The 10583-nt window shown below is 32.9% G+C and overlaps 1 pseudogene across 1 annotated transcript; it reads right to left on the bottom strand.

Moving 5' to 3' along the window:
- Nucleotides 1–543: 543 nt before the first annotated feature.
- Nucleotides 544–2271, bottom strand: LOC147507114 (alcohol acyltransferase 9 pseudogene; annotated as a pseudogene). The gene has a single exon (XR_015217547.1). The product of XR_015217547.1 is annotated as an alcohol acyltransferase 9 pseudogene (transcript).
- Nucleotides 2272–10583: the final 8312 nt, after the last annotated feature.

The raw sequence follows: 10583 nt of genomic DNA, 5'->3' as shown, positions 1-10583 counted from the left end.
ACCGTCATTCAAAAATTAAGCGAATTATTCGTTTTATTAAAACCAAACCTTATAATTAGGGTTTTCGGCGAATTACTAGCTATGTGTTGAAGGCTTTTCAAAGTGTTAATTCTTCTCTATTTTGTCACGTGCAACACGTAATCACGACGATATTTGTCAAGCTCACTTAACTTTTTAGTTGCTGACCATTGTATTGCATAGACTAGAATTTTCATTTTAAGTTAGTTTGAGCTTATAAAAACAAGAACAAGCCTAAGTAGCCTACAAGAATCTATCTTCACTCTCTAACCATACTTGTACAATTTTATCTCAAGTTTCAAATGGCTGTGGAAGCAAAGCAACCAAAGAAGGCAGCTATAGTAGAGTTGTTAAAAAAGTTGGAACTGGGCTTGGTTCCATATGATGATATTAAGCACCTCATAAGGAGCGAACTGGCAAGGCGCCTGCAATGGGGTTAGAAACCTACTTATGAAGAACAAACAGCTGACATCCAAAACTTAACTCATTGTAAGTCTCGGTAGAGCCATTGGTTATATACATATATGTGTGACATCCTAGAGACATATTCTAGTTTTCTTTCAAAAGAAAGATTTTACATGAGTTGCAGAGTCATCGTGTACAGTTGAGTTTATATCATTCCCTCTCTATCTGTATAAGTATAAGACTTGAATATATATTGACGGCCATAATTAAGTAAGTTCATATGGTGCAAGAAACTCCTTAAGATGAGAATCAGAAATTGGTGAAAATGACGTTTCTTTACTCTGGGGATTCCTCTTTTATCAAATAGACAAGTTAACTTCAAAAGCAAATACTTTACATGGTATTATTAATAATTATGTTTATATTAATGAATGAAGCACTGGGTTGAACATGGACTACTGAGCAAATATTCATACTTTGAGCAAATATTCATACTTTGCAACGGCACTGTTTGGCATAGCCACCGCCACCATCACTGAATCACTCTGTTCATAAACAGGCAAAAACAAACAATACCTATCGCGGCAAATAGGTCCAACATGTACTGGTTTACCCATTCCAAAGTCTACTTTCTCTAACCCAAGTCTTGACCATTGTGACACCATGAGTAGTCCAACCGAGTCCGCAGTCAGTCTCGACTCACTAATTGATTGGATCAACGATCTTACGTACTCATCCCCAACATTGTCCTTAGCATTTTTAATCAAACCAGCTGTATGACCCAAATCTTTATCACTGAGGTCTTTAACGGTAGCTTGCGCGCATGCGAGTACGATTCCGTTTCCATAATAACCCTCAGGTAAACTTGGTTTCAATCGGTTACGTATGTTAACGCTGAAGAGCATCCGCAATATTTGTTCCGAAGGCAAATCCAACGATCTAGCCCAACTTCTCCACACATGAGCTGTTAGTACCTCAAATGAGGTAAACGAAAAGGGTAGCTCACTGTGTTGACCAGTTAAGGAAGCTAGTTTTTTCAACTTAGTTAACCTCGTCTTATCAAAAACAACTGATGTTGGAGACATAGTTTCACTATCGAACGTGGCGAAAAACCCTGAAATGTCCGGGATTAGGTTAGACTCGAGGTTGCGAGTATGAAGACTCATTTGTGTTGGATCGAGTAAATGACGATCCCAAACCGATTTTGGTTGAAAATTATCAGGTTCTCGTCGTCCAGAAACCAAGTCCGCAAACGAGTTGAGAAACTGGGCAGTACCAATTCCATCCATAAGACAATGGCTAGTTCCAACTCCAATTGCAGCACCTTCACCATTAGCCAGCCAAGTCAGCTGAACAACAAGAGGTGGCGCACCATCCTCGCATACAACATCATCATCCACGGGTTTGGTCAATAAGTCTCTCCACTGCAAACAATGAGATGGAGCATGTTCCAAGTCAGCGATTGTGATATCTTTAGATACACCTTCAATGAACATTGCACCTTGTGATTCACATACCACCTCGAGATTCTTACCATCCGGTCCAACTCTAACTCGTCCGGCTAGGGGGTAATATGGAACCAAAGCACGTGCGAGCGCGTTTTTTATACCAGCCACAATGGCATTACGGTTTAAACCGGGGTTAGACCGATAAACAAAGAGGTATTTGACATCGAACCGGATTAGCGGATTGGAGTCCAACGTGGAGAGGGAAAGAGTTTTCAATGGAGTTGGTTCCGATGGGAACACTAGAACCTTTTCTTTGACATCGACAAGGCTAGTAGCCATTTTGATTGGGTAAGGCCTAGGAAGCTAGGAATTGTTTGAGTTTGCATGATATAATACTGGATATATATATGGTGAGACAGAAGGCATGGAGAAGCAAATGCCAACAACCCCAAACGTCCGTCATTAATCGTAAAAATAATTGGCACAACTTGCCAAGTTGCAACCACGCTTATTGCACAATAAATTGGGCACGTTTTAGGCCAGAAATTTTGTTCCCTATCACATCAAGAAACAAACAATGTCTGACTCTGGTCTTTGGTTATGGCATATTTTGAATTGGGGCATCTCCAATGGAGGGGGTAAATTGTTAATGTCAAAAACATATTTTCAGAGGGTGTAAATCCAAGGTGATAAGTTAATAGCTAATAGAGGGGGTGAGAAATTTTCCATCCGGCTATTAGTTATTAAACATCTCGGGCGTCACTTGAAATAACGTCTCAATTAAAAAGAAATTCGGACGTTACTTAAACTCACATCTGTTTTATTTATTTTTAGAATTGTAACGTTTGCGACGGGTAAAGACCGTCATTTATTGGTTGACCCAGTTTTAATAAACTATGAATATTATTCAAAGTGACGTGCGTTTTATTTATTTTTTGGTTAAACCCCTTACGACCTACTTTGACCGTCGATTTTTTTCTGTTTTTTAATTTTACAAACTTTTAAACTTTGTTGCATTGGATACCATTTTGGATGTGGAAACTATTAATGTGTAAGAGGGGCCATAAAATCCTAATGGCACCTATGTAGCACTTATGTGGAGATGTATATAATTATATATACACTCTCCATTGGAGATGCCCTTACTGGGTAATCTTAAATATACTCTCCATTTCTAAGAGGGCACTCTCGACCCGAAATTTATAATTACATTTGTGTCCCAACGTAAAACTCATGTTTTCTAAGAGGGCACTCCCCATCAAAAATAGTGGTAACCTCCTATTGCCCTTAACTAACTAATTTGCACTATGCAACTCTATACACTATCAAAATACACACTCCTCCAATTATCTACATCCAACTCAATTTTCCTTGACTCAACTCAACTCAATTTTCTTCTAATTCTCAACTCTCAATACCTCTATATTTTAATTCTCAAATGGAGTATGTATTATTACCCAACTCTCAAATGAACGATTTATCGCAATACAAATACCCACATCTCAATGTCGAATAAATTGAAGATTATATGATATTAGAAAATCAATTGAACATGAAAAAGAATAAACAGTTTTTCTACAGCAACACAAAAATTGAACCGAATTGAGGAACACACTGACGTGGCAGTAGATAGCACGTGACTTTTGTTGTTATCACTATTTTCTAGTTTTCTCTCTCACCCGTTAACTGACCCAACTAGTTAACCTTTCTCCTTTGTGTAGATGACACTGGATTAGTGATGCGAGACCACAGAGGTTCAGTCGTGCTCTAAAGTTGCATCACTTGTTCCACACTTCCACCTACTGAAATTGTTTTCTACAAATCCGAAAATGTCTTAATTTGTGAAAAATCCAACTTGAGGTTCTTTTGATGATATACTTTCTCTATATCATTTTGCTATACAATCCAATCTCATTTTGATGATATACTGTTTGTAGTTGTTGGTAAGTCATACTCGATTGAGGCCGGTGCTAAATTTGAAGCATATAAACAATGAGTGAACATAATCAACATATAATTGGCCACAAGGATCTTTAGTCTTCACTTCTTCACAAACTACTAAGGTCAATGATCTATGGGTAAATATTAAGCTAATAAAGTACATATTTGGGAGCGTAATTCAAAGTTAGAAAGCCTGAATTATTAAGGGAAGTAACTCAACTAAACAGTTTTCTCATACGAACACGTGTGATTGTTGTAATAGAAATGTACGTCCTACTTGTTCCAAGGAAGACAAGTCTTGATTGGGTATTTTCTTTGTTGCACGTGATAGCCTTTGCCACATCAGTGTGTTTATGAAATTCGATTCAACTTGTGTGTTACTTTAGAATTTTTGAAGAATAAATTGGATATTAATTTAATTGAAATTGCCTAATGGAATTGAAACTAATTACGATAGTTTGAATCTTAGATTTCAAAATAAATTTTGTGTAATCTTGATGTATGTGCTATTTTGAGGAACAGTAATACATTGCCGTAAAATACCATAAACCATAAACCACAATAACGAGTTGCTAAAATATAACCATAAATTACAGTGTTGGGTTACCATTTACAAAGTAAAGATACAACAAATAGACACCAAAAATTCTTAAACCATTCGGTATCTTGTTGCTGTGTTGTCAAGTTTCAATATTTAAATGTTTCATTATCTATTTGATAATAATTTTGATAATAATTTGATTAATAATTAACATATTTTAATTTATTTGTAGTTGTTTTAGGTGATAACTTAGTTCCAACAAGTAGAAAACATTTAGGTTATAATTTTTTTATTTTCGAATTGTTAGCAATTGTACATGTCTCTAGGTTTAGGGTTTGAATAAATACAGTTCTAACTAGACTTTGAATCTAACATCTAAATTTTTATGAACAAATTAAAATTGGATTATATAATATAATTTAAACCTATTCTCCAATCTATAATAAAACGTTTAGGTTATAATTTTTTATTTCGGAATTGGTAGCAACTATACTTATGTCTAGGGTTTAGGGTTTGAATTAGTACAATTCTAACTAGGGGTGCAAGCGGATATCCAAATATTCGAATTTGTATACAAAAAATCGGATATTTATCCAAAAAATTCGAATATCGGATATCGGATTTGGATTTGGATAATTTTTTATGTCCAAAATGGTTTCGGATACGGATTCGGATACTGCTATATCCGCATTCGAAAATATCCGTTCCGATTTAAAAAATTAATAGTTATTATATATAATTAATTAATTAATTATTGTATAAAATATTATATAAAATCAGAAACTAATAATATAAAACTATAATAACAAAATGATAATAATAATAATAAATGACAAATATATATATATATATATATATATATATATATATATATATATATATATATATATATATATATATATATATATATATATATATATATATAATAGTTTTTATAGTGGTAAAATGAATTATTCAAAGTAAATAAAATTTTAATTAATATTAATTTTTGGATCGGATATTTATCTGATATCCGATTCAGATATCCAAAATCGGATTCGGATAATTTTTTTAATATTCGTTGGATTCGGATTCGGATATATCGGTATAAATTTTCGGATTCGAATACAGACATATCCGAATCCGAACCTATCTGTTTGCACCCCTAGTTCTAACTACACTTTGAATTAGGGGTGCAAGTGGATATCCAAATATTCGAATCCGATTCGAATTCGTATTCGAAAAATCGGATATTATCTGAAAATTTCAGATATCGAATTCGGATTCGGATAATTTTTATGTCCGAACTGGTTTCGAATACTGCCATATATATCCACATCCGAAAATATCCGATCCGATTTAAAAAATTAATATTTATTATATATAATTAATTAATTAATTATTGTATAAAATATTATATAAAATCATAAACTACTAATATAAAACTATAATAACAAAATATTATTGTATATATAATAGTTTTTATAGTGGTAAAATGAATTATTCAAAGCACATACAATTTTAATTAATATTAATTTTTGGATTGGATATTATTCGATATCCGATTCGAATATCCAAAATCGGATTCAGATAATTTTTTTAATATTCGTCGGATTCGGATATATCTTTAGGATTCGGATACAGACATATCTGAATCTGAACTTATCCGTTTACACCCTTAGTTCTAACTACACTTTGATTTAGGGGTGCAAGTGGATATCCAAATATTCGAATCCGATTCGAATTCGTATTCGAAAAATCGGATATTATCTGAAAATTTCGGATATCGATATCGGATTCGGATAATTTTTTATGTCTAAACTGGTTTCGAATACTGCCATATATATCCACATCCGAAAATATTATCCAATCCAATTTAAAAAATTAATAGTTATTATATATAATTAATTAATTAATTTATTATTGTATAAAATATTATATAAAATCATAAACTAATAATATAAAACTATAATAACAAAATAATAATAATAAATGACAAATATATATATTTATAATAGTTCTTATAGTGGTAAAATGAATTATTCAAAGCAAATAAAATTTTAATTAATATTAATTTTCGGATCGGATATTATCCGATATCCGATTCGAATATCCAAAATTGGATTCAAATAATTTTTTTAATATTCGTCAAATTTGGATTTGAATTCGGATATCGGTATAAATTTTCGGATTCTTATTCGGATACAGACATATCTTAATCCGAACTTATTCGTTTGCACCCCTAGTTCTAACTCACTTTGAATTAGGGGTGCACGTGGATATCCAAATATTCGAATCTGATTCGAATTCGTATTCGAAAAATCGGATTTATCCGGAAATTTCAGATATCGGATTTAGATTCGGATAATTTTTTTACGTTCGAATTGGTTTCGGATACGGATTCGGATACTGCCATATCCGCATCCGAAAATATACGGTCTGATTTAAAAAAATTAATAGTTATTATATATAATTTATTTATTTATTTATTATTGTATAAAATATTATATAAAATCATAAACTAATAATATAAAACTATAATAACAAAATAATAATAATAAATGACAACTATATATATATTTATAATAGTTTTTATAGTGGTAAAATAAATTATTCAAAGCAAATAAAATTTTAATGAATATTAATTTTCAGATCGGATATTATCCGAAAATTTCGGGTATCAGATTCGGATTCGAATAATTTTTTATGTTCGAACTGGTTTCGGATACGGATTTTGATATTTCGACCAATTATTCAAAAATAATTCAATACTATTTCAATATTTTGCCCAATTGTTTTTATGAAATTTCGAAATCAATTTATTCTTTTTTTAGGTTGATTTGAATTTCCCTCTCAAAATCAGACTCAAGACTCATTTTCAACTTTTTTGCTTCCCCCTCAAATTCAAACTGGAATTCAAACCCAAATTTTAGCCCTTTCTCTACTCTCTTTCTTTCCCCACCCTCAAACCTACTTCTTTTTAAACACTTCTTCTCCATTCCTAATATAGAAACTTATAAAAACTCAAAACTATAGGAGGTGGTGAGCATTAAAACTCACCCAATCCACACACTTGCAAAGTAATTTGTTTGACTTATCTTCTCCACTTCAATTGTTTTCTTTAAGTTGGGTATATGTCTAACTATTTTCTTTTTGTTGAATTTAAGTCTAATTTCAACACATCGAAAGCTTACATTGGAATTGGAAGTGGAAGTTGACAACATATGTAATGAGTTTGGGACAAAAGTTATTGTGAAAGAGAAGGGGAAAAAAGAGGAATCGTAGAATGTAAAATATTGTAATCTTCTCAATCTTATGTTAATTTTGGTAAGTGGTTACTACTTTACAAATACAATTTTCAGCAACTGAACACCAAACGTTTTAACAATTTTCAGCAACTAGATATAATTTATCAAATTAGCAACTGTATACCGAAATTGAGTTTTAATTTCGGTAACTGGTTACCGCTTTACTATTACAATTTTCAGCAACTAAACACCAAACTTTTGAACAATTTTCTCATATTAGGGATACCGAAATTGAGTTTTAGTAACTGGTTACCGCTTTACAAATACAATTTTCAACAACTGAACACCAAGGTTTTAGTAATGTTTAGCAACTAGATACCATTTATCAAATTAGCAATTGGATACCGAAATTGAGTTTTAATTTCGGTAACTGGTTATGACTTTACTATTACAATTTTCAGCAACTGAACACCAACATTTTGAGCAATTTTCTCAAATTAGGGATACCGAAATTGAGTGTTAGTAAATGGTTACCGACAAGTACAATTTTCAGCAACTGAACACCAAAAGTTTTAGCAATTTTCAGCAACTTGATACCATTTATCAAATTAGCAACTGGATACTGAAATTAAATTTTAATTTCTATAACTGGTTACCGCTTTACTATTACAATTTTCAGCAACTAGATACCAACATTTTTCGGCAACTAAACACCAACATTTTGAGCAATTGTCAGCAACTAGATACCACTTTACTATGCTTTGAACAATAAATGCAATGTCTTCAATTTAGAATCCCATATGGTGCGGTGGTGCCTTTGCCTTTCCTATGACAAACAATCCAAGAAATGAGCACATACCACTTAATGCTTGTATTTTATGGTAAGAGTGCATAAAATAAGTGTTAAAGTTATAAGGAAGAAAACTGACGTTAAATTATGGAAATGCTGAAAACTACATTTTAAACTAGAGCCATACTACAAGGATTAACATCACAAGACCAAGACGTAGTAACTTACAAACTTATGTAAGACCAAATAAGCATAAAGCATGAGACATAGCTTACTCCAAAACATCAATAGATGGTCCAAACTTTATGTAGAAAAAAGTAAAACCTTCATCACACCAAGACCATTAAGTTCATATCCATTAAAAGTAAATATGACGTTTTGAAAATGGGCATGTACGGTATCGCATGTTTCTTCTGACCGAGACTGGAAATCTGGGATGTAAAATGACTTCTAGACTCGAGCACAGTCACACCTGCTTTAACAAAAAGTCTATCTTTTTCCTTCTCCACAATATCTGCTAACAACTTCTGAAAATCTTCTCTCTGCCACATATATTCTCATATTTGAGTTCTAACCATTAAAACTATTAAAAACACAACAGGAAATGGATACTCTAAAACTAATATACATTGAATATTTGCTCATAAATGTCTCCAGTCTCTACTTGCTACCAATATAGAAACGCTATTGTCACTGACAATGAAGACAATTTCAACAGTAATGACATGATTTCATAGTGATCAATATTTTAAGTACGTACCATCATCACTATTTTGACTGCGTCAGTGCTAAAGCCCTCTGAAAGTACTCCCACTTCTCTGAAGGAATTTCACCTCCTCCAGAAGACATACCGACTTCTAATAGACGACCAATTTCATTAACAATAGCATTCTGCAAAACATAAATCAAAGTCACTTCTAACCTTAAAATAATCTCAAACAAAAAATAAAATCAAAATTAGCTCAACTAAATTTGAACTTACCCAATCACAAGGAGGTGGTCTATTTAGGATAATGTAAGGAGGAGGATCACAAGGGTTAAAGTTCACAAGGTAAAGATGACTGATCGCGTTATACCACTCCAAGTACGTATCCACACAATCCTATGGAGTTTGAGAAAGAGGTACTCTATTATGCACTAGCATAATATAATGATCCCGACGTACTGGTTCACAATTCATGTATTAATTTTTCCAGTTTTGTTTTTTGATGACAAAGATGGAGACGGTGCTGACGGTATACATTGTTGGATTCCAAACCGACGCAACACCCTTTCTCCAAAATACACCTCATCTATGTCAAAAAAGCATATACTCCCATTGTAAAATGTAATATCCTCCAACGGGCAGACGTCTCGAACATTTTCGTATGGATTCCAAATTACCTAGCTATCTAGTTCAAAATTAAAATTAACAAACAAGATTTCAAAAACTATGTGTATATAAATAAACTAACAGACTATGCTTACATCATGACGTGTCATCTTATCCATCATCAACCTAAAATGCTTCAATGCCCCCCAACGGATCGAGATAGGTTGACATGTCATTTGCCCATCGCATAACACGCAGCAATGTATTCACATAATTCATGTTCGGGGGAGGGCTAAACATTGGGAAATGCTCATATATCCATGCCTATAGTTATTGCAAAAAAATTATAGTTTCAGTACACACTTGTGAATGCAAAAACGAATTAAAAAAGTAAAAATAAAATAAATATTAATTACCTACAGAAGAGTCATAAACATTGTACTCTGTTTTTTCTTAGCTTTTGTCGCGACCCCAAGGTTCTTGTATATATATGCCAACACTGCTACGCCCCAAGCAAAATCTTTGATATCCTTGAACTTCATAAGTGCTTTTAGATACACAACTGGAACGACAACTCCGGACTAGTCATAGAACACAGTACAACCAAAGAAGAACAAAAGGTATCTTCTAATGGCATATTCAATCTCTTCCTCACTTGATCCTTCATCTGTCTTCTTCTTCTTCTTCTTCCCTTTTCCCTTTTCCCTTTCCTTTCTCATTGTCTTCTTTTCCATCGCCTTCTTCTTCTTTTGGGTCTTTCACCTTCTCTGCCAAATGTTTCTTAAGCACTTCTAGCTTTTTTGTGTGGCGCTTCCTGGCATTACTTTATCAATCAATGTTTTTTCTAACCCAAAAGTCCTTCAAGGAGCAGGGTTTTCGCCTCAGCATTCGATATTTTCAA

The sequence above is a fragment of the Coptis chinensis genome, chromosome 3 (genome assembly GCF_015680905.1).
Source record: "Coptis chinensis isolate HL-2020 chromosome 3, ASM1568090v1, whole genome shotgun sequence".
NCBI classification, from domain to species: domain Eukaryota; kingdom Viridiplantae; phylum Streptophyta; class Magnoliopsida; order Ranunculales; family Ranunculaceae; genus Coptis; species Coptis chinensis.
Note: the sequence above shows the minus strand (reverse complement) of the source record. Positions and strands in the feature narration are given on the sequence as shown.